Raw genomic sequence first — 26,297 nt, 5'->3', positions numbered from 1 at the left:
GGGCATGCATGGACTGCACATGGAGCATGAATGGGCACTCATGTCCCTGCGGAGCATCTGCCATCTGCATAGTCCAAGTGAGACACCCTGCATCAAGGACAAAGGATGTACCCCACTGTATGTGTCTGGCAGGTTGGGTGGTGGAAGTTTGCATGTGCACAGGAGCCTTGAACAGGCCATTGCAGTACACCAACATGATGCACACCAGTACCATGGTGAAATTGGGGTGCAGGGGGGGTGGAAGGGCAAGGGAGCATGCCTACGTGGAGTACCCGCATGCAGGCAGAAGACACATGCACGTCAGTCATGCAATGACATAGTCCCAGTGGTGAGAGGAAAGACACCCCAGGCTACATGTAGAAGGGCCAGTGAGCTGAAACATGGACCGGAGGGGCAGCCGGGTGAGTAGCATGTGAGTACGGTGCAAGTGTGGCGATGAGGACAGTCCCCGTCTGCTCTACATGTCCAGCATCCTGCACAGCAGGCACGCATCAGTGAAGCATTGCATGACTTGCAAATGAGAACCATGTACACATAACATGTAGTGGCAGTCAAGCACAACACATCACACAAGCAAACTACACATGGCCTCGACAAACACGCAACAACACTCACTGGATGGGGCATCAAAGTCCAGCATCTCTCCCACTCCTTCGACCATTCCTGCCGGTATGAAGCCCGCAACGACTGACTCGTGCGAAGTGAGGTCTTCCTCCTCAGGTGGTGGCCCACAGCCAGTCACCAGAGTCATGTTGTAATTAGAGGCACGCTTCACCTTAGTACTGCGTTTGAGGTCATCCCAATGCTTTTTGTACTGTTGAGCTGTGCGCACCTCATGGCCGAATGCACTCACACAATCCGCAACTTGCCTCCAGTGGGACATACGATGGGCAGCCGTAGTTTGACAATTCGGCCCCACTAGCATATCACGGTTGTGGTCCCGCACGTAGTCCAGAAGGAAGTCCAGTTCCTGCACTCAGAAAGGCTTCTTCCTCGACGTGCCGGAGGCCGGAGCTGTGTCTGGGGTCCCAGCCTCTACTGCAGGTGCAACCTTCCTCCTCTTGGACGGTGGTCTGGACCCTGGCTGGCAAATGCCGCTCTGATCAGTATGGGCAGTGGCGCTGGTGGATTGAACCAAGGGAGTGGCAGGTGGAACAAGGACGGAAGCCCTGACTTGCGTCAGTGGCTGCTGGGTGCCCTGGAATAGACCCTGCGCAGCAACATCCGCTGTGCCAGGGTCATTGACCGGGACTGTCCTGGATGGTAGACTCACAACCGGGGTGGTGTTGGCTGCATCTGCCCATGCACTTGCCAACACCCGGCTGGTTGGGTCAGCAGATGACATTACTGCCCCAGGGACACGTGCCTCGGTCAGGGCAGCCCTGCATGCACTTACGGTGTGCCTCCTGACCTCCTGGAAATCTTCCTGGGACTCTTCAGGTGCCAACGCAGCCTGCGCTGGCAGACCCTGAGCCTGGGTGGTGGTGTCCATAGCTGCACCTGCAGCTACCACTACCCTTGGGCCTGTGGCAGTCGATGAAACGGACTGCCGGGTCACATGGGCGCTAGTGTCAGATGCAAGAACTGCATCTCCCGGAGCTGCAGGGGATGGTGGCATGACTGCACCAACATGTGGCACAACATGTTGTGCCGAAGTGGCACACCCCTGCCTCCTCACCCTCTGCAGCCACCAAGGACACCCCTACTCCCTGGTCACCCTGGCCACGTCCCTGACCACGCCCACCACGTGCAGAATGCCCAGCTGAGGCGCCCCTCACCTTTCGGGTCCTCCCAGCCATGGCACAGATGTAGTAGTGCTGGCACAGATGTAGTAGTGCCAATGGGAGGTGTACACAACAATTGTCCTGGGAAATTGTGAAGGGGGTGGGATACAAGATGTTAATAGCACCCCTGCTCCCGCAAGGCTGTATGTGACCCCGGTGATAAAGTGACGGGTCACACAAAGCTCAGGCACCCCAAAACTGCAGTGAAACCGTGCACGCAACCCCCGGTAGCCCACGTGTGTGGAATTAACCTCCCGCAGTACGCAGTGGCACCCAGGGACACGAAAAACACATACGCGTGGGACACGCAGGCTACTATGACCTCAAAAACGGGTACACGATACACAGGGGCACCCGCAGTGGGAAAAATAGCATGCGCGACTCGCCATCAGACTAGCGTGATAATGAAAAACATGCGTAGCCAATACCCCCGCCAAAAGAAGAGATACGTCCTTGATCCGCTGTGAAGTTGTGATGGCGCGCAAAACAACACGAAGTAGTAACACACACATCAGTCTCCACGAAAGGCACATACAGCGAACTGCTGGCCCCGCTCACCTTTAACCTGTGCTGAGGGAAACGCCCGTGCGCGTCACTTCTCTTACGCGCTTAGGCCCTTTCCTCGGATTACATGCATTAACACGCGTACGTGATTTTTTTGCATGTGCGGATGCACCCGTGCTGAGTGAAAAGCCCTGTGTGTATCACGTCACATACGTGCTTACGCACTAAGGGCCTTTCCTCGAATTACACGTGTACGTGCAGTTTTTTCACGTGCCAAATCACTCTGTATCAAGCTGGCCATGCGAAAACACACGGATGACCACGCTCATGCCCAGAAAACCATTTTCTTGCCCCCCAGATCCCTGAGCACGCTCCCACCTGCCATCTGCTGTTGCCTGCTTGCCGGCCACGTGCCCTGTTATTTGGTGCCTGCACATCAGCCATCTGCAGGGGTCCAGTTGCTGTGACCAGCCCTGCTGGAACAGAAGACTCCCGACTGGTATTCCATCGCTCCACAGCCCAGCCCCAGTTGCCCACCCACACCTGCCTAAGGGGTTGTCATGTCCGACACAACGCCATCTGGCACCAGTGGCAACCCCCCAGCAGAGAGGCAGAGGGCTGCCAGCTTCACTGCCAATGAAGTTGGAATCCTGGTGGAGCAAGTCCTGGGGCATTATGATGCCCTCTTTGGAAGTTCACGCACCGACAATGAAGGACGGAAGAGGATCTGGAAGGACATTGTGGCTGCCATCAATGTGGAGGGGCTGGCAGCCCGGGACATGCAACACATCCGGAAGCGCTGAGAGGACTTCAGGTCTAGGACCCTCAGCAAGGCCCGGCGCCTCTTGAAGGCAAAGCATGCAGAGGGGTGCCGGGTCTGCCTTACCAACATCCAGATGAGGGTCCTGGAACGCATACACCCAGCGCTCCACCTCCAGATCCTTCAGAGGCAGACCCGTCCGGAGTCGAGTGGTAAGTGACTATGCGTACTGATTGGACGCTGTGCATGTTGAGGTGTGGCAGGAGTGTGCAGGTTGGACATATGTCTTGGAAGGCCCATGTATGGATGTGTATGTACAGGGACATGAGCCTGCCGCATGTGAGTCCAGTCATGTGTGAGGCACATCAATGGTGTATGTGTTCAAATGCATGTGTGGGTGCACACATGTTTAGATTTCTGTGTATGTACTGTGGCATGGTTGTTGTGTGACATATGGATGCTGGTTCCACCTTCATGTATGTGCAAAATGTACATGTACGTGTGTGTGTATTTGACATGTGTGCCACTGTGATACGCCATGGGTACATGTGACACCGACATGTAGGAGGCTGATTGGCAGATGTGACATGGATGCCGATGATTTCACTGCGACAGGTGGTGGAGATGTACAGATGCATGAAGGTCTGGTGGAGTGTGTGCATGTGTTTGGTACTCCCCGTGTTGCATGTAACGTCAGACTAAGCTTCGGATGCTCATGCTGTTGTATGTGTATGGATGGTGCTGCCTGTTGCAACATTCCTGTTAATTTGCTCATGTGTGTGGGTTCAAATGAAATGTGTGTTGGGGAGTGTGATGCCATGTGTGAAGTTTGACACTGCCACTCATGTGCAACTGTCATGTGTGTATCAGACCATTGTACAGTGCCCTGATGCCTGTGTTCTGTCTCTCCCTGTCTGCAGCGTCAACTGATGAAGAGGGCGGAGACGGTGCTGTGGAGCACAGCGACAGGGATCCCACCGCCAGCCGGAGACGCAAGGCCCAGCTCCACTCCCATGTTGTCATCTCGTCGGGGAGTGAGGAGTCCGGTGCCGCGTCCGCGGCTGCAGCTGCCGAGGGTAGATCCAAGAGGCGGAGGGGGACTCCTCGGCAGCAGAAGGGGCAGCTGAGACCCGACAGGGGCCTATGGAGGAAGATGGCACGGAGTCATCCAGGTTGGTGGGGGTTTTGGTTTAGGAGGAGGCCGTGGAAGGCCCGCACACGTGGTCTGGAGGGAGGGATTCCAATGGTGCTAGTGGTGCAGTCCATGGGCAGGGACAGGAGGCAGCACAGGCAGCCGCGGAGGTGCCTGTGTGTAATCCTGTCCCCGATACTGTGACTGCATCATCCGGCACCAGCAGGGATGCCTTCATCCAGATCCGTTTTCAGGGAGGGGATGCGCACACAACAATTGGCCTTCCTCTCCCTGCGGACGTGGCAATCTGGGACCGTGTTGAGCCTGTCCTTGCTGGGGTGGCGTCGCGTCAACGTGACATTCAGGAGGACGTGCAGGGTTCTGGTGAGGACACTGCATGTAATTCCGGATGCCTCGTTGACCAACTAGGACAGCTCACCAGTGCTGGGTTCCTCCGTGTGCTGGACGTTCTACCGACCCCCTCCTTAACTGAACCCCGTATGCGCCAGTCGTCCTCCGTGCCATCTTCCTGCCCAAGTTACAACTCAGCACCCTGTGGGGCTGCCCCTGACCCAGCGGCCAGGCTGGTGGAGGACACATCCCTGCCACAGTCGGGAGTCGGAGGTCCAGCAGGGGTGGCCACCACAACAACTGGACCCCAGCAGGAAAAGGACGTGCAGGCATCAACAGGCAGGGCACATGCACGGCAGCAGCAGGCTCAAGGTGGGAGCGATGATGGCTCAGGGCCATCAACATCAGAGGGGCAGGCATCGGCCGGAGGGCAGGAGGACCCTGGATTGAGAGTGTCTTCCGCGTGGCAGCGGTTAGGCCGGCAAATAGATGCAGAGCGGCGGCGGGCGGAAGAGGCGCGGCTCCCTATGGTCAGGGTGGAGAACTCCATGCGCAGGGTGTTGAGGCGGGCTGAGTGCCTCGAGGAAACTCGCAGGGAGTTGGAGGAGGCCATGGCTGCATCCCTGCGAGACCTCGGGGCCAGGGAACAGGCCCGCCTCCGGGATGTTGAACAGGAGTTCGATGATGCCCTGGCCCAGAACATCAACAAGTGAGCCGTTAGACTTGCCCGCTGCCTTTGTAAATAGTTCTGTTCGTGTAAGTTTCCTTTCTCTTTTTTTTTCCTTTGGGGCGCATGGACTATGCCCCGCCTTTTTGTATACAGTTATTTGTTAGGTAGGATTTAGGTTAGGTTTCCTTTGGATTGTTGGGCTCATGGACCCTTGGATGTTCATTTGTAAATAGTTTTGGACCTGGATTTGTTTTTCTTGGACCCATGGTGGAATACTTTTCTTTTGATGAACTCTGATTTTTGTTTCATGGACGGACTCATTGGAACCATTTTACTTTGGGTTTTATTGGTTACAGCATTCATTTTTTTTTTCTTTTTTGGGTTTCCGGACTAATATTTCTTATTTTATTATTGTCTGCTTTTGTTTTATTCATTTGTTTGATTTTTCAATACACTTTTTTTCTATACTTTACTTGTGTGGTCTTCTCTAATGTGTTTTGTGCATGTCACAATGTGGTTTTTCACAGACATATGTCGCCATTGTGTGGGTCAGAGGGACATGTATTCATGGGCATGCTAGTTATTTATTTTCTATCATGACATTGGGAATTCAATGTGGAGTGAATGGAATGCTTGGTTGGGTGTTTGGACTGGGGTGGCGTGGGGTGGGATTTAGGTGGCATTAAGGGCCATGGGTCTGGAGTGTGATGATGTGTCGGGTGGGGGGACATGAGTCAGGGCCTGCTGGCAGGTGCCCGTCACTTCTGGGTGGGTGGGGGTGCAGGGGGACATGAGTCGGGGCCTGCTGAGAGGTGCCCGTCACTGCTGGGTGGGTGGGGCTGCAGGGGGACATGAGTCGTGGCCTGCTGGCAGGTGGCCGTCAAGGGTGGGTGGGGGTGCAGGGGGGACATGAGTCAGGGCCTGCTGGCAGGTGCCCGTCACTGCTGGGTGGGTGGAGGTGCAGGGGGACATGAGTGAGGGCATGCTGGCAGGTGCCCGTCACTGCTGGGTGGGTGGAGGTGCAGGGGGACATGAGTCGGGGCCTGCTGAGAGGTGCCCGTCACTGCTGGGTGGGTGGGGGTGCAGGGGGACATGAGTCGGGGCCTGCTGGCAGGTGGCCGTCAAGGGTGGCTGGGTGGGGGTGTAGGGGGGACATGAGTCAGGGCCTGCTGGCAGGTGCCCGTCACTACTGGGTGGGTGGAGGTGCAGGGGGACATGAGTCGGGGCCTGCTGGCAGGTGCCCATCAAGGGTGGGTGGGTGGGTGGGTGGGGGTGCAGGGGGACATGAGTCTGGGCCTGCTGGCAGGTGCCCGTCACTGCTGTGTGGGGGTGCAGGGGGACATGAGTCTGGGCCTGCTGGCAAGTGCCCGTCACTGCTGGGTGGGTGATGGTGCAGGGGGACATGAGTCGGGGCCTGCTGGTAGGTGCCCATCAAGGGTTGGTGGGTGTTTGGGGGACATGTGTTGGGGCTCACAAGTGCATGGTGCCATGTGGGCTGCCTGCGGGGCATGGTCAGGGGTGTAGGGTTGCCCCTGTGGTGTGGGCTGCCTGCAGGGCATGGGGAGGGGGGAAAGGGCACACCATAGTGCGAGCGAGGTGCGTGTATTCCGAGGTGTGCGCAGGGAGTTTTCTATGCATTTTCGATAGCGCGAGAGCGGTACGTGTATTCCAAGGGTGCGCGTGGACTTTTGCACGTGTTTTTGTGCTTGGGGGGGGGGGTGTATGCTGGTCCCCTGGCCTTTGCACCATGTAGGAGAATTATGCGATGTTTTTGGTGCACGGAGTGGGATTGGGGGCACTACTGGCGCTGCTGCAGGGTCGCTGCGCCACTCTGCGCCACAGCTGGTTATGGATGTTGGAATCCATTAATAGGCTGTGCACTGAAATGGGTTTTGGCGCACGCGGCTGGCGCAGACTGCTGCACGGGCACACTGTGCGCCAGCCGCGTGTGCCACTTGTGCGCCGATTTCTATGAATTGAAGTTTTGCCAGGCTTGGAAAGCTTTTGCTGCGTTGTGTTTGTTTTTCTCTGACGAACGCAGCAGTTGACGTGCGCTTTAGTCTAGAAAGACTAGACAGTGCATTCTGTTCCATTGCTATGGAGTGGAAGGGAGCCATGCTGAAAGCAATGCTTCCTGCCACTCCATATTAATGGTTCTAGTAATGTGCGCTCTGGCAGGGTGCCTTGGTTGCACATTTTAATTTTCATGTTGCCAGTCCGCGTGTCGCACATGGCTCGTGATTAATGCGGGTTGCTCTTTCTTGGATGTATCCCGAGTTCTGTGTCAGAAGCAATGTACTCGAAAGAAGAAGCTATGTAATGGCGGCCAATAAAGAGATGCGCAGCGAGGATGGAACGGGAAAGAACATTGCTGAGAGTCAGAATTTCTAAAGAGGTAGTACTGCTCAGGTAAGGCTTGCAAATTCACCAATGGGCGCAGGCAGGTACGGAAAAACATGGCGGCTGCAGTGCTATTTCCTAATAAGGGTGTTAAAGGGGAAGGTGGATTGACTTTGCTAATTATCAACATTCATTATTCCCTTAATGATGCCGAACAGTTGAATATCTTGAAGATACTTAAAATACTCCTCATTATATGTGGAGACATGAATGGCAGATTACCTTGCGACTCTTATGAAGAAGATGCTCAGGGCTCTTCAGTTTTTGCCCGCCAGACTTATATCTCTGAATAAGGGAAATACGCTGGGCAAAACTGCTTTTACCCTGGCGGGTTCACAATGATCAATGTAGTCGCCCCTCAGATACCCAACCGTACTAGTGTATTGTTTAGGAGTGCCAGCATCATCGACTACATCTTAGTAAATACTGCTTTCTCATCTTTGTTGACTGACATGAGTGTTCTGCAGCGAGGTGAGAGTATCACTACCCACTGGTTGCTTGTCTGGATCATTGCAGACTGGAGAAGAGACAGGAAGAGGGAGGTCTCTTGAATGTGAACTCTCAATCTAACAGAATCTCGTGGAGTGCCAGCAATATCGAGAAAGCTAAATCACGAGCCTATGTTGGATTGCCGGTCTTCATTTCGGAGTGTGATGCTTTTAACTGTAATATAGACAGTATAACAGATCAGTATACCATCATACATAAATACAAGGAGTGCATCACCTCAGTGAAGTCTGGTATACAGCCCAACCCTACTTCTGTGGCAATGTCGGGAGTGGGACCATTCACTGTGGTCCACTGTCACCAATTTGACAAGGAGCTTGGAGATGGCAAAAGATCCTTACATGTTGACCTACATAAGGCTGCTCTGACCTGTGATAATTCGGACACTCACATAACTACAGTGAACACATTACGAGCGACATACCAGAAATGGCTTAAAAGGCACAAAATAGAAATGGAGAAAAAGAAATGGGCTGCATTCATTTTTCCTTCTCAAAACAATGATAAATCCTTTTGAAAATTGATTAAAAACAAAAATAGTAATACAAGTCTAATTTGCAGTGTTTCTTAGAAAGATTGGCTGTCGCATATTAACACTATGATGTACAACTCTTCCATCAGTAGCACAGTAGCATCTAATAGTGACGCTCAACAATACCTTACGAATTTTGAGGGTAGGAAAAACCTCTGGTGTCTTTGGACTTGGAAGTGTTTGAAGGCCCCCGGCACGGATGGGCTTTGAAACCTTGTAATTAAGTCAGACCCATTAGCTGGGCAGAGCCCCTGAATGGGTTGTTTCGCTGGATCAGCACCACCAGTAGCTTGCCTTCTACCTGGATGGTGAGCATCATAGTCCCGGTATTTAAAAAAGGATCCCGTGCTGACCCAGCAAACTATTAGATGATTGAGATGTTGGACGCCCCTGATAAGAGTTTTGCTTGTGATTTGCTGTTGAAATTGAACACCTGGTTCGGGGACAGCAACATTATTCTGCCAAGTCAAACTGGTTTCAGGAAGGGGACCAGTACAAACATCAATGTGTTAACATTGGTCACATCTATTCAACAGGCTTGGGTCATGAGAAAACAAACTATTTGCAGTGTTCATTGACTACAGTGCCGCTTTCGACACTGTACTCAGAGACAGGCGTTGGACTACACTAAAAACCGTGAAGATACCCCTGGGCCTGCTAATATGATCATTGCACTATACAGTGACACCATAATTAAAGTAAGAATGGATCAGCATGGCTCCACGAGTGATTGGATAGATACCAATTCCCACATTGTTTAACCTTTATCCAACGATGTAGGCATAGCGCTATTGAGTCCGGCATCCTCTCCGCCTAAGTTGCGAGATGTGGGTCTGTAGTGGTTAGCCTACGCTGATGACGTGGCGATACTTGACTGTACTCCCCAGGGGTTACAGCACAGAGTATGCTGTACTTAATACTTTGAAGATCAATATTGGGAAGACAAGAATCATGATATTTAGACCCAGGGGTGCCTGTCCAATGGCCAAATATAAGTGGCTTCTCTGTCATGAGCAATTAGAGGTTGTCTCTAGTTACCCCTACTTGGGTGTATTGGTTTATTCCTCCCTTAATTGGATGATGAATTTATAAAAGATTGTGCTTAAAACATTCCATGTAACAAGTATCATCAGGCCCATGTCTCATCAAAGTAGTGGCTGCTCCATAGGAACTATCATTAAGCTTTACTTGACTAAGATCATGCAAATTAACCTATATGGATCTGAAATCTGGGCATCAAACTTGCTTAATGAACTTGAGAAATTTGAGCGTATGACTTCACGGAAGCGTTTACGGCTCCACCCCGGTGGAATATATTTATCTTGAGTTTCATGTTAAGAGCATCGGGGCCAAATACTCTGCCCGATGTCTTTCGCTATATGGGAAGCTATTTAAAGCAGACCGTGACTCTTTTAGGGCTATTGAAGATGGTTAGTGAGACTCAGAACTTTTTTATGAATAAGTGAATGATCATTGTCATCTGCAACAGATTTGAGCTTTAGGGCAACCAGTATAAGTCTTAAAAATGCCCCCCCCCCTTTTTAGAAGCGCAGCTCGACGTATTAGACGTATTCAACGTATTCATTTTGCACCTTGTAGGGAAATAAGCGCTGCAGAAATTTGCCTCTAATACTCTGTCTCAAACTTTTATATAACCTATTGAAAATTGCAAGAGGACTTCCATGTACATTCAGGCCTATTTAGATAACTATTCAGTATGGGAATGCCTAAAAATTAAATTTAATATGATTACTACTTTCAAAGTGACCAGTGCCTGATATAATTTGCTAAGGAAGAAAGATACTGCAGATTGTGTGGGGAGTGGAGGATTGAAAGTGTGAAACATCTTCTCCTTGAGTACTATGCATTGAGTAGTTTAAGATCTAGACCTCTGATGCCAACTGGTTTGAACGTGGCTGCTGCACAAATATATATTACTTGGGAACGTTTTATGAATGGCAACAAGGATTCTTATATTTATTATTTTATGAAACATTGGTATTTGTATTTTATTGATTTATAAAGCGCTCCTGACCCAAGGGTATCTGGGTGCATAATGGTAATTAATTAGGAGCATTTAATTATATTGGAATTACTTGCTCTTTTTTAGTGAAATGTTATTTTCTTTGTGGTATTGTGATATTTAATGTGGATCATTGTTATATTGTGTGTAAGCTTCTTAATGTATTTAATAGTTGGAATTGATCTGAGATATTTCAATTTGTTTGTGTTGCATTAAAAGTTGATGTATCTCAACCACTAGGGGGCGCGGAGGGCAATGGCTGCCTGAAGTCCAGCTACTCTCACACGAAAGACAAAACTCCAGGCTAAAACGGTAAAACATCAGTGAAGGCAGGGGTGAAGACGGCAGACCCCCAAACAAAGAAATAGTTGATATACGAGCAAACTGCCCATCCCCCACCAAGGCCTCCATACGAGTGGCCCTCCACTGAAGGTGGCTTACAGAGAGGAGCACAACACAGGCCCCCCTGGGCGTTGTGAACACCGGCGTGGAAAGGAAGACCCAAAAGTCCCACGGGGTCCATCCAGGGGCCCAGGAGGAAGTGGAGGCCCAAGCAACCATAGCCAAATCCGGAGTGAAGGTAGGGACACCAAGCGCTCATCCCGACCGTTGCAGAGCTAACGGCGGGAAGCAGAGACTGGGCCGTTGTGAGCACCGGCGTGGGAAGAAAGACCCGAAAGTCCCACGGGGTCCATCCAGGTGCCCAGGAGGAAGTGGAGGCCCAAGCAACCATAGCCAAATCTGGAGTGAAGGTGGGGACACCAAGCGCGCATCCTGACCGTTGCAGAGCTAACAGCGGGAAGCAGAGACCAGGGCGTTGTGGGCACTGGCGTGGGAAGGAAGACCCGAAAGTCCCACGGGGTCCATCCAGGTGCCCAGGAGAAAGTGGAGGCCCAAGCGACCATCGCCAGATCCAGAGTGGAGGTGGGGGCGCCAATCGCTCACCCCGTCCGGTGCAGAACTAACCGCGGGAAGCAGAGACCTACGCGGCCATCTCCCGAGACGCCGCCACAGTGCGATCCCCCTCCAGCACTCCAACTGCACTGAAAATGGAGGAAATCACCACCCTGAAAGCCCATCCCCACTGGCACAGAAACATAAACCAGCCCAAACGAACCTTACAACAGTGAAATACCCCAGGCAAGTTAAGACCGGGACGCACCTCATAGGAACACTCCGGACAAAAAAACAAGGGAGGGGAGGAACGATTCCCTGACAAAAAGGAGCCGGAGGGCCCTGAAATCCACAACCCTCCACAAGACCCTACCCATGTCCTGTGTAGGGGGAAAAGAAGATGCCCCACACGCCCCAATTTAAAATTTGCACAGGCCATGTCCAGAGACAGAATCGCACGCAGCCATTCCCCGGGTCACTTCAGAGCAGGAACCCCATTCAGTGCCCGACCTGGGCCCAACAGAAGAGGAGCAGCTACCCGGGGACACCACACCCCCAGTGCACCACAGGAAGCCAATCCACGCAGGCTTGGGAGGAAAAGACAGGCCAGGAGAGCCCCTCTGAGGACGCTGAAGACCCGATTGCAGCAGGTGAGAAGCCTCTGCCGTCCCCGAGGCCACCATTAAAGATAAGGGAAATAACTTGCAGCCCAGCTGGGCCACCCATGTAGCCACACCCCGGCGAGAGTCTTGAAGACAAGGGCGGAGGCGGTGGACCCCCCTACCACTGCTGTAACTGGGTCACCAGCCTCTAAGTGCTCCCAAACAACAAACTAGCAGGGGACCACTCCGCAATCGGTGGGGGCAACAAATAAATTCACACCCAGCAGGGGGGTAGAGACACTCATATAACAAAAGGAAACAGCCCTCAACAGGGCATGCAAGAACACCACGCCGGCGTATGTGCCCTGCATCCGCGAAAAAAAGAGCGCAGAGAACCAAAATGCACGAAGGCCCTCATCCCAATAAAGGGATAAAAAACACAAAATAAATCAAAAAAGAGAATATAGGGGAAGGCCCCCAACAGACACTGCGACCCCCAAGCAACTGATTACAACTGAGGACAACAGCACAAAGCAATATAAAACACGAGACATCAAACCCACCTGAATGAAAAGAGCAGCAGGATCGACAGACACCACGAGGAAATCTCCCACCAGACGATTACAAAATACAAACCTGCAGACTGCGCACACCCCAAATAAAGAAACAAAGAGTAAACAAAAGAAGAACCTGGAAAGTAAACAAGAACCCACAGGGGACCTCCCTCTCTCCAACATCACCATCGACCCACCAGAGGGGAAGAGGGTCCCACAACAGATACCATCCACAAGAGGCCTGGATAGGCTTCAGCAGTCTAAAAGAGAAGAAGCGTCCAAAGCAAAGATCATGCCCAAAACACCCCTCGCCCCCATAATGTGCGATGCCTCTACCAGAGATGACATTGTGGGACTGATGGCAGAAATCAAGGCCTTACGCTCGGATATATAATCCTCCATATCGGAACTAAGAGAGAAGGTCGACAAGGTAGAGGAGAAAGTAGAAAACCTTGAAAACAACCAAGTCAACATGGACATGATGGAAATGAAACTCAATGCAATAATGACAGATATAGAATTGAGGGAGGAAGAGATTATCCTCAAAATGGACGATATAGAGAACAGAGAAAGGAGATCTAACATTCGGATACTCAGACTGGAGGAAACAGATAGGGAGACACCGGCTCAGATTGAGATCATAATACAAGACATACTCAACCAACTATTCATGACGGAGGGAGGTAAAACGGTGCAATTAGAAAGAGCTCACAGAGGAAGCAGAGTATTCGGAGGGGGACCGCGCTCAATAATTGCAAAATTTCGACGCTACAAAAAATATCAGAAGTTCTCCTCAGAGCCAAACAAGTACAAGATATCGATACAAAGGCTCAAAAAATTAAGATATATCAAGACTTGTCAATCCTTACATTGAGCCGCAGACGGGGATGCAGGCCCCTTGCCACCTGGCTCACAGAGCAGGGAATCCGGTATAGATGGGGCTACCCCTTCGCAATGACATTCAAAGCCAAAGGTGAAGACTACAGAGTCATCTCACCCGAAGAAGCAAACCAAGCATTAAAACACCTAATGGAAACCATGGACACCAAAGGCCTGCTGGGCCCCCAAGGAGCCCGGTCCCTAAGATTGCACAATATAGAAGCACACCCCTAAGATGAAGGAGAAGTAAGGTGGGAAGATAATACGTCAAACTGGGATCCCAGCCGACTTCGCAGCCTCCCTGACCACGGAAAATGAAACCTGGCAGGAAATCAAAGAAGCCATGTAAGGTACGGAGAGAAGGGCAAGGGATTACTCAAGGGCTTCTCCGGTGAGGGGCGAGCTCAAAATCCAGTGGCCCTCAGTTTTAAGAGGGCGTCTCAACCTCAGAGACCTTGGACTATGGTAACGACAGCGGTCACGCTTGTTTAGTTATGTTCCCAGTTCTAAAAGGTGAGGGAAGAGACAGACTGGGGCATAACAAGACCTAACCCACGAAACAGGGCCAGATAAAATGAAAGCAGTAGAATGGGGAAAAAGAGGACATGAGAAAGGAATCCCAACATAAGAATGGAAGGGAAATCAAGATCAGTGCCTGGGACCTACACCCTAAAGGTTGACAAACTCAATGTTAAGGGACTTAACTCCCACGAAAAGATCACTAGTCACGAGGAAATTCGAAAGAGCCTCACTCGACATCCTTTTCATTCAGGAAACCAGGCTTTAAACAGGAGAGGAAAGGCCGATGAGAGGGAAAGGAGTGGGTCAAACATACTGGGCCTCAGCTGACCACAAACGAGGAGGAGTAGGCATAATATTACACAAGAGGATCAAATTAACAAACCCAGAGGTGCACACACTGATAGGAGGTAGGCCCTTACTGGTTCAAGTAGAATGGGAGGGAGCCCACATCACACTAGCGGGAGCATACATACCCAACCAGGGGCAAGGGGCTTTCACCGAGGAGGCCCTGACCACCATAATGGACCAAAAACAAGGGCCCCACAATAATAGGACGGGACTTTAATACATGGGCGAATCCGCAAATAGACAGACAAACAACACGCAATAAACCCAAAGACTCCCCAAACACAACAGGAAACAGATTTAGGAAAAATGTAAGTGATGGAGGCCTCCTAGACATATGGAGATCACAGAACCCAGAGAAGAAGGGGTACACATTTAGGTCCAGCATCATGACACTTTTACAATAATCAATGACTTACTGACCAATAAGGAACTCCACCCAAGAATAAGGGGAAGCTCCATTAGACCAGTCACCTGGTCTGACCATGATATGGTGGTTGCCACCCTAGACATGGAGGGATCAGGACATAGGGACACTAGATGGCGTTGTAATGACTTCCTGTAGTGGGACAAGCTATTTGCTCAAGCGCTAAGGACCGCAATCGAGGACTACTTCAAAATAAATGACAATGTAGAAGTTGGATCCACAACACTACGGGAAGCAAGGAAAGCCACCGGGAGGGGACTACTGATGAGAAAGGGAGCCAGGAGAAAAAGGGAACAGAGGCTTCAGAAGGAGAAACTGGGCAATGAAATAACTAACCTAGAAGATAGGTCACACACCCAAGGGACGTATCGAAAAGGAACACCTGAACACATTAAAACTAAAAACGGAAGAATTAAAAAAGCTTGGACTGGGGACAATACGAAAGCTGAAATTCCTAAAGAAAGAATTCTATGAAAAAGGGAATAAGGCAGATAAAATGTTAGTGGCTAAACTGAGAGCCCAAATGGCGGAGAGATGGGTTGACAAGATCAAGACACAAGAAGGGGGTTATACCACAACGCCAGAGGGAATAGCAATCCTATTCACAAACTACTACAAAGAGCTATACACCACGGAGGGCACTGGGACAGAGACAGAAATGCAAGACTATATCACCAGGGCAAACCTAACACACCTGTCTCCTGTCTAACAAAGAGCAAGCACTCCTAGCTTCACCCATAACCACAGAAGAAACAAAAGCGGTAATAAAGAGATTCCCATCGGGAGGTGCACTAGGGGAAGACGGATGTACCATGGGTTTCTAGAAACAATTCTCCGATATTGTGACCCCACAGATGGCCAAGCTATTTAACCATATACAAGATACGGGTCTGGCACCACCATCCTTCACAGTAGTCCACATAGTAATTATTCCCAAAGCAGGAAAAGACCCAACATGCTGTAAGTCGTACCGTCCAATAGCACTATTAAATACGAACGCAAAGATATATACAAGAATCCTGACCTCTCACATAGAGGAAATCATGCCGCGCCTGATTCACCCAGATCAGGTGGGATTCATAAAAGGTAGACAAGGGGCTGACGCCATGCGCAAAACGCTGGATATCATGGAACACACAGGAGAAGCTCTGAGCGCTCTGAGACCTATTGAACGCTCTGAGGCCTATGGGCGATAGAGCGCTATATATAAATCAGGATAGATAGATAGATAGATAGATAGATAGATAGATAGATAGATAGATAGATAGATAGATAGATAGATAGATAGATAGATAAATGGAGGGGTAACAAGCACTGCTAAGCCTGGACTCAGAGAAAGCATTTGATGGAGTGGAATGGGGCTTTCTCTTGGCCATACTCAAAAACATGGGCTTCAAAGAACGATTTATAAAAGAAATCCAGGCAATTTATAAAACAATTAGGGGAAAAGTGGTGGTAAATGGCAAACTATTGCAAGAGTTCAACCTGACAATAGGAACCAGACAGGGGTGCCCCCATACCCTCTCCTATACGCCCTATCAAAAGAACCTCTGGGAAACTAGATCAGAAATGAGAAGACTATAGAGGGGATTACGGTGGGGATCAACAAATATAAACTCGCAATGTTCGCTGACGACATCCTCCTATAGCTAGCAGACCCATTGACCTTTATACCCATAGTTCTCAGGACCATACAAGAATTTGTCAAATGAGCAGGACTAAAAGTGAACAAAGAAAAATCCACGCTATTCTGCTACAACAGCCCAGATGTCCCCAAAGCAACGAATCAAGACATGGGTGGGATACCGACAGAGCGCCAAAAGTTAAAATACTTGGGTATTAACATCACAAAGAAAATAAAGGACCTCTACGAAGCGAACCTTCCTCTCCAAACATTAGACTTAACATCAGACCTAGCCAGATGGGAAAAATTAACAATATCATTGCTGGGCCGCCTCAACGCAATTAAAATGGTAAGTCTCCCAAAAGATCCTGTACCAGTATCAAATGCTTCCCATTGACATCCCTGGAAAACACTTCTCAGATCTGAAGGCTAAGCTCATAAAGTGTCTGTGGCAGAGGAAAAGACAGCAAATAGCATACAACACTTTGACAAAATGCAAAGAGGAAGGGGGAACGGGTCTCCCAGATTGCTATACATACTATTGAGCCGTCCAATTCAGGGCCCTAGTGCCTCATCTGAGAGGTGATAAATACAAGCAATGGGTAACAATTGAAAACCATCTCTTAAGACCAGTGACACTAGGGGAATGGCTGTGGGCCCCAAAATCATCATTCCCATCAAAAGTACTCAAACACTACGCAATGGGGTCCCTGCTAAAGCTCTGGTGGACCAAAGGTGAAATGAAGGGACATACAACATGGCCCTCGCCAATGAGCCATATATGCCCCTCCCCCCATCAGAAATGAAATCCGGGAGCCGCAACGCTTCCAACAATGGTTCAAAGCGGGCTTGGAAAGAGTAGGCCAAATGGTGAAAGGAGACAAATATATCTTCCGCCAAGAAATGGAAACATGGAGCCCGGAAGAGGGTGACTAATTGTGTAAAAAGGGGTCTGAGCCCAGCAGGGTGAATAGCAAAAATCATCCTTGAAGATATTGTTATTGAAATTGGTCTGAACCCGGAAGAGGGGGGACTAATGTTGAATGTAATGGTCAGAGCCCGGCTGAGGAGGACTAATTGTGAATGTTGAGGATCTGAGCCCAGAGAGGGGATCCAGGGTGAAGAGTAAACCACCCGACGTGAGTATCAAGGAAGGAACTTTTTCTCTTTATTGTTTATGGAACATCAGGCCCGCTGTCGCAAGAGATGTTTGCACCAAAAGGACTGGGGCACAGAACGGCCCTGATATAGGAGAAAGGAACTATGACCTCGTGCCAGAGAAGTCCAGGAGTGTGCTGTGCTCACATGAACCGCCTTGTCCCATGCTAAAAACATGGGAACGGGAAGCCCTGGCCTACATATCCTGACTTATTATTTTGGGATCACTTTTTTCTTTTTGTGAATATTGTCCCACACTATTTTGTGGCATAGCGGTAAGATTTGGCAATAGATTCTTTTACCATAGGCCCTTTTTATTTGACTAGACTCCACAGGGGCTGTATTGGTATTATTTGATGGTCGTAGCTTGCCCCCATTGTAGATTTAGGGTTAGATAGGTGTTTTTCACACCCCTGATAAAAGTTCAATAAACTCCCTTGAACTGTGATCACTTGTGTCTGTCTTACTTTGATACCATGCCTTCCTTACAACACCTAATTCGATTGTAATGCAATCAATATTTGAGACTAACTAACCTCAGAAGGATGCCACCTTTCTGAGGTTTTTGCACTACTTCCAACATAATTATTTTGAGTTGTGCCACTGTATGTCGATCTTCTGCAAAATGTCTTGCTACTGGTGAACGTGAACATACATGTTTGGTTCTTATATTGATTTTATAATTTTATTTATAATTATAATGATTATAATTTTATGTTTCTGTATTTTGTGTTTGTTCCTCCGTTCTTTCGCTTTCCTTGTAGTTGATGTTTGAATGGGTGAGATTTGACAAATACAGTCAGAAAATAGGATACCTAGAATACATCAGACCGAGAGCCTAGATAAAAGCCTTGAATATCATAGACAGTAGTCGTTATTGAAATATAATACAACTAAAAGGCAAACCAAGATCACGTCAAAACAGAGTGAACAAGTTCCATAATCAGGAAGGCACAAAACGGGGTCCAGCAGGAACATCATATCTGGTCTTACAATATATGTGCATTGAGAACCGTGGATACATGTATCTACAAATGGAAACAAATTAGCGGTGACTAGCTACTAAAAATATATGTGATAGAAAAGGAATATATTATGCACAGATTTATAAGCTTGGACACTCATATGCATGGAATGTTTACCTGTGATGTTCTGTAAATGAAACCTAGTTTCTTTAAAGAACTATGACTAAACAAGATTCTACCTAGGGAAGGGGGTTTGAAGGCAGACGATAGATCACCACTTTCGTGACGCACCGAGGACTATACTGTTACGAACGGCTCAGCTTCGGAGTGTCATCCGTGGCTGAGATTTTTCATGCCGTAATCCACAATGTGATCAAGCACATCCGAACTCTTAATTATAGTGATCACAATCTGTTTTTCAGCATGGACACTGAAAAACACGGCAACACCCTGGCGCGAGTGTGCATGGCCATAGAAGCGGTCAACATCATGGTGAACAAGGAGAAATGTGAGTTTCGTAGAGGCACACTCTTTGGCCACATTTTCTCAGCAGGGGGAATGACACCACACAAGGAGAAGGTGGCAGCCCTGAACAAGACACCACAACCCACAAGTGTCTCTGAGCTGCAGTCCTTACTAGGAAAAGCCAGCTATTGTATGAGATACATAAAGGACTTTGTGACCATCAGTGAATCCTTGAGGGCTCTCCCAAAACAAAACACCTCTTTCCAGTGGTCTAGGCAGTGTCAAGAGGCGTTTGAAATCATCTGCAAGAGAATTGCATCAGCTAAAAACATGGTCTATTTTAACACAGATCGAGACACAGAACTGACTATGGACACAAGCTTGGCGGGTCTGGAAGCCATTCTGGCACAGGTCATTAAGTTTTCGCCTCTAAATTGACACACAGGGCCTCATTACAAGTTTGGCGGTAGCTTTGCCAGTAAAACCGGCAGGCTGCCGCCAAACCTGCACATTTTTCCAGCCCCTGGCAATGTGGAAATACAGGGCCATTACAACCCTGGTGGACCATGTATTTCCCCGTTGCCAGGGGCTGGAAACGTTTACTCCCCGTTCCCACTTGAGCCCCCCGGGGCTCAATGGGAATGGGGAGGTTGGATGCACTGGCACCATTCCAAATGGTGCTGGTGCATCCGACATGCTCTGCTCGCGGGTGCCTTTCCGCCCAGCAGCCAGTCCTGGCAGATGAAAAGGCACCCGTAAGCAGAACTCCTAGTTTGCCGGTCCAGTAACTATTGTACTGGCAAGCTTACCGGTACCATAGTTACCGGACCAGGAAACTTGTAATGATCTCCTTAGTCTCTTACACTAGTCACAGTCTGTCCCTAACGGAACAAGCGCACCCCATTTATGTGAAGTTTTCCCTCCAGGTGTGTACCGCCCAACTTTTTGCTGCTGTTTAAACACCATAGTCTGACTTTGCCACTGGAGCACAGCCTTCACCTGCACTCCCCTGGGCTTTTCACTTACTTTGTTATGGGGAAACTGGCATGCCCTAAAAGACAGTCAGTACTGGGAGACTTTGTTTCCCTTAGTCCTTTCCAATGTTGCAACTTTTCTGCAACATGTTACAAGTGCACAATGTACCTTACAGTACAGTGCGCTTTGGTCTTCCTGTCATTTCCCTTGAAGGATTGTTTTTAGGAGAAGCGCAGATGTGCCTTGGACAGGGCTGGTGGCAGCTTATCTTTTCATGCATTTTTAACCCTTTCTCACCATGCAAACTGCGTTTACAGCGGTTGGCACAGAAAGGTAGCCTGGTTCCAAAATGGCCATAACACAAGGTCTTTGTCCTATCCTTTGGCCATCTTGCCCCTTCACCTTCCCCAGGTCGAGCCGACCGGGGTCAGTCCTTATTTGGGCATGCATTTTGCCGCGAAACGCCAAGCTTTCACAGGCTTCTGCATGCCTTGTGTGTGTGCCCCCAGGATGTGGGCTGGACTGTCTCGTTGCAATCCACATCCTGGGTGCCAGAGTGTGGTGTGCTGTGAAGGACTGGGACCTCTGTGGTCTTTGATTGGTCCATGTCTGGTGTGCCTGTAAGCGAGCAGATCTCCCATTGGGTCCTCTTCGTTTTGGCGTGAAGGTGATTCTGGATAAGAGAAGGCTCCAAACACACATAACATGTCCATCTCTTGAGTTCTCACTGAATCTACGACAGGATTCAAGTATCCAGAAACTAAGAAGCCGAGTCGAGGAATCGCTGGTGACACGCTGGAAGGTTTGACACCCTGAGTCTGCTGTTGTCCCGCTGGACCCCTCTGCATCTGATCGAACTAGAAGGTCCGCGAAGACGCTACGACCCATTAGAATAGTGGGACCAACTATTCTCTGCACCTTTATCAAACCCTGCAAATAAGCCTTCGCGGAAGTGTCCCTGGTCCAACCAGTGGGCTGACCAGCTTGCGCAAGACCTTTGCTTTGACACCCCCATCGTTTTGAGGAGACCCTAGAAACTTTGTACATCGCAAGCTCTGTTTTCACAGCACTCTCATACCGAATTTCGTACACTTGGCATTCCCAGGTCTGGAGTAAAGAGAGAGCGCCCGAACCGGAGTGCCCTGAGACCGGCTACAGTGAAACTGGCCTGATCCATCCGCCAGGAGCGGAGAAATCGCCACTGCCTCGTTTGGGAATCAATGCTGCAACTTTGCCGCAGAGCCGCACAACTGCCGCATTTGAACCTGCAAACCGAATTGGACTCGACTGACGAATTTTGGTCCAGAGTGCACTGCGGGTCGGTGAGTACTTGCAACCCTTAATGGTGACCCCTAGCGCATCCACCCACTTTTACGCACGAGTGTCCCCTGAGGGCCACTCTCCTTTCCACAGATAGCCTGAGCTATCGAACCATTCCCAACTCCTAGAACCTGTTCTGGCCTTTTGGAGAGACCCTCCACGAATAGTGGGAACTTACTCTGCATCACCTCACCACCTTTCTGAGCTGCTACAGACCCTACAAGAGACCAGGTTTTCGCCGTTCTACACTATCACGTGCACCAGAACCTGAAAGTACATTTGAGTACTGGGCTTCTCCCAACATAGCAACAGGACTGCCCTTCAGTTAGGTATCGAACTTTGCAGAACTGCCTAAAGATAATTTGCACTGCTTGCTTCCTTCCCTTGTAGGTTGTGGACCCATTCTGTGCATTTAACCCTTTAGGCCACTTGGTCTTGTATAGATGTATTGTAATAGGATCATATTGGTTTGAAAGTATTACTGTTGATAATTACTGTGTGTTGAAACTCAAAGTCCTTGAATAAATTTATTTGTATTTTTAATATACATACACCTGACTGGGAGTGATTTGTAATTGCCCTTTACTCTGTGGGCTCATTGAGGTCTTTCAGTCACCCTCACCCTTCCTGAGATCTAGTCTTGACCGCCGCCAATGCTACCTTGATTGCTCTGGCTTGTCCAGAAGGTTACCCTGTTCCAAGAAACTAGGCTGGCCTTCTGAACCTCTGCTCACCAGGTCAGAATTCAGATATCCATCTTAACAATAGGACGTGCCAGAAACAAGCGCACTTGGCAAGAAGTAGCAAGTGAAGGAGGAAACCCAGGGTTCACCCTCTCCCAAGCCCACCCCCCACCCAAGCCAAAACCCTCTTCTAGGCAAAGTCCAAGGAATATGGACCGTAGTTGAAAACAAAGGAGCACTAATTGTTATTCATTGACTAGCACCCAACAGAACAGGGGACTCAACCAAAGAGCACCCCACAACCTTAGCGATCTGAAACCCTTGGGAGGGGAGACCCACACCACCTTCCGGTCCACAGATCACCAGACAGTCACAGAGACATGCCACCGCCTCGGGCAGAACCAGGCGAGTGAACCGCCAAAGGAACACTCTGGCGGACAGCTAAGGCAACGCTGCCCACAATATATTTCTGAAACAAAGATGTAACCCAGCTAACGCGTCTGCAAAAAATAAAAAAACTCTCAGTTTACACCTCTCAAATCCTAAACAAACCTTTTCCCGCACAGCAAAACGCATGCACTTCACTACATTGCAACAACAAAACAAATCACACATAGTCTCACACAACAGCACATGAGAGCCTACCGATCTGTAAACCACACCCATGCTCAGTGAATGGTAACCAACCGACTGAAGCTGCCAACAGGCCATCACCAATCTCGCTCCACCTTTATCCCATTATACCCTACTAACCCTCATGACCCTCGTACCTTCCAGATCCGCCAGAGCACCAGGGGACCACTCCGGTGGTGATAGTGCACGGTACAAATGTCCTTTAACATTAACATTATAACAGAACATCAGGCTGTGTTTTTCATCTACAGCAACCCACAGACAAGGATGCCTCCTGAAAATAGCAAGGTGGGGGCTGAGGCTACAGGACTAAGTATTCAACATAATCCATCATCCGGGAGAGGAAGAGAACCCGGCTGACTTTCTGTGAAGACACCCCCTGGAGTCGGCAAAACCCAAACCATTAGTTGCAGATCGATCGGTAAATCAATTGTATGATATACCAGGTGACATCTAAAGGGGTGGATATCTTAAGGCTACTACAAGAGTCTGGACAAGATCTGACATTTTGCATCATCACTGAATTTCTCGCAACTGGCGATGGAAACATGCCAAGAGCATGGGGGATGCTGAGACATTTGTCACTAGAAACGACATTAAGAACTTGCTACTGGTCAAGGATGAAATCTCCTTGTCCAAAGACGGGCTGTTTCTAAAAGTCGCCAAACTCCTCATACGGCAGCATTGAGACATCAGGTGGTCGATTTGGCACATGAGGGACATCGGGCTATCATGTCAATAAAAAAGTAGAGGAAACGCTCAAACTGTGTCAGACCTGCCATAACACCTCAATCACCTCAATCAGAACAGGAGCCTCTGCAGATGACACTCCTACCTGCAAGGGTCTTGGAAGAGGTGGCCATTGACTTCTTTGGGCCCATAGAGTAGGGGTATTACATAATAGTAGCCATGGATGAATACTTGCGATTTCCCGAGGCACAGATGGTGGCTTCCACTGTGGCCCATCATGTCATCCTCACATTAGACAAGATGTTCATGACGTATGGCATCCCACGGACAGTAAAGTCAGACACCGGGCCTCCATTCACTAGCCAAGACTTCCAGATCTTTGTAGAATACATGGGCTTCAAGCATTACCGAGTTGCATCACATTGGCCTCAGGCGAATGGGACGTTGGAGAGGTTAATGGGAAATTTGAAAAGAGTTCTGCAAATTGCACCCCTAACAAACTAACTGTTCGAGCAATTACTATACCAACTGTTGCAGAATTACCGGAACAACCCACAAAGCACCACGGGGAGGTGTAGCTCTCGAGTGATGTTCAGACGTAACATAATGACCCGAACACCATATGTCCCGAAAACACAGAAGCTTACTACGATGATGAAAGCATGAGAGCTTGAGATGGAAAAGCAAAAGAGACGATGAAGAACTATGCGGACGCTAGGAGTCAGCCCAATTAGCGGTGATGTGAATTTAGTCCATCAATCAAGATGCATAAGCACACCACAGCCGATCACACAGTGATCACCCGGAAGAAGGGATCTACATTAACAGTGGAAAATGAAAGTCACCAGGTGACCACGAACACCTCACACTTCAAGGAACTGGCTGGATAGGAGTGGACGATGCATAATCAAAGTGCCAGTGAGATGGAAAATCAGGACTCGGACGGGTCATACCAAGGTGACGGTGGAGAGTCGGAGAGCGGTGTGGAGGAGACACGGGACGGGTGATCTCCCAGGCCCGGAGATGCCACGTGGGTGGGGAGACCTCAAAGTGTGAGGACCTGCCACATAGACTCATTGAAGAAATGGGGTGAGAACAGCTGTTGGTTTAAATAAGGGTGAGGTTGTAAAGTTGTGCCTCCTCACTGTACAGCCCATCCACAGCATTATGGTGGGAGGGGCGGATTAGAGGGAGAGAGGAACTGTGTGATGAGGATGGAAGGGGGTTAGAGTTTGGCAGGTCTAAGAATAAAGAAAGACGCGTAAGACCTCAGCAATGTGTCAGCATCTTTTATGGAAGAGGGGAGCTGTGTGGGAAGTTGACGAACCCAGTGGAAGCCCTGCCGGCCGACCTACCATACCAATGGCCGCGCTACTCCAGGCTCGAGATTGTATTTGTATGAAATAAGCGCCCCTCCTACTTTCTCTTGCCTTCCCCTTCAACAAAGTAAGAATGCCTAAAAATAGCACTACACAAGCAACAAGCCAAACACCATATAACGGACCAGATCGCTCTGCCAACTCCATGATAGATTGCGTGGGCTGAACATGTGACGGCAGAGGGAGAGAGGCGGCGGGCACGTGGCTCGCCTGTCTGAAGCAGGCGGGTGATTGGAAGACGAACGCTTCATAGCTCATTTTACAGATGTGTATTTTTCAAAGCATTCTTCTGCTGCAGAACGATGCCGCGCGGATCCCCGCTGGCATTCACTGCTCTCTGACGTACGTACAGCAGAGGAAAACATTGCTCTTTCATCTTTAATTTCCCTCAACATCAAAGCCGTGATTCATGATCTAGGGCAGCTTTGGGAGCGCGTCCCCATTGTGTAGAAGCTTCAAACGAAAACGCAGGGCGGTGGAATGAGAGTGAAAGTGGGGAAAGAGACCAGAGCGGAGATAGAAAGCGAGAGAGTGTGTAGAGATGTGACCTTATAACGCTTTCCGTGAACATGGTGCCAGCCTGCACGTCCAGGTTCGAATCTTAGCAGTGCGAGCAGTTCCGACTGACAGGGTAATTCATAGAATTTCTCACAAAAATGGCGCACGCGGCTGGCGCCCAGTGTGCGCGTGCAAATCTCTGCGCCAGCCGCATGCGCTAAAATGCATTTTCGCGCACAGCATATTCATGGATTTTAGCTACCAAAACCAGCCGTTGCGCACATTGACGCAGTGACCCTGCAGCAGCGCCAGTTACGCCCCCAAGAACGCCCTTGTGCAAGGAAAAGCCATCAAAATCCCCAATCCAGCGCAAACAGGGCTGCGCTAACCCTGGACCAGTATACAGGGCTGCCACACAGTACACGGCAAGCAGGGAATGTGTATTGAACTTTCACACGCGCTATGCCCTGTGCGAGTGGGGTACGTGTATTTCTGGGCTTCACGCGAAGTTTCACACGCGATAGTCCCTGTGCGAGTGGGGTACGTGTATTTCTGTGGTGCGTGGGAAGTTTCACACGCGATTCCAGCAGGGTACGTGTATTTCTGGGGTTCGCGGGAAGTTTCACACACAATAGGCCCTGTGCGAGTGGGGTACGTGTATATCTGGTGTGCGCGAGAAGTTTCACACGTGATTCCAGCAGGGTACGTGTATTTCTGGGGTTCGCGGGAAGTTTCACACGCGATAGGCCCTGTGCGAGTGGGGTACGTGTATATCTGGTGTGCGCGGGAAGTTTCACATGCGATTTCAGCAGGATACGTGTATTTCTGTGGTGCGCTGGAACTTTCACACATGATAGGCCCTGTGCGAGTGGGGTACGTGTATTTCTGGGGTGCGCGGGAAGTTTCACACGCGATTTCAGTGGGGTACGTGTATTTCTGGGCTTCGTGGGAAATTTCACACGCAATTCCAGCAGGGTACATGTATTTCTGGGGTTCACGGGAAGTTTCACATGCGATAGTC

This window comes from Ambystoma mexicanum, chromosome 1p (genome assembly GCF_040938575.1).
Source record: "Ambystoma mexicanum isolate Mex_15411 chromosome 1p, UKY_AmexF1_1, whole genome shotgun sequence".
NCBI classification, from domain to species: Eukaryota; Metazoa; Chordata; class Amphibia; order Caudata; family Ambystomatidae; genus Ambystoma; species Ambystoma mexicanum.
The sequence above is the reverse complement of the archived record's forward strand: the minus strand, read 5'-3'. Positions refer to the sequence as shown.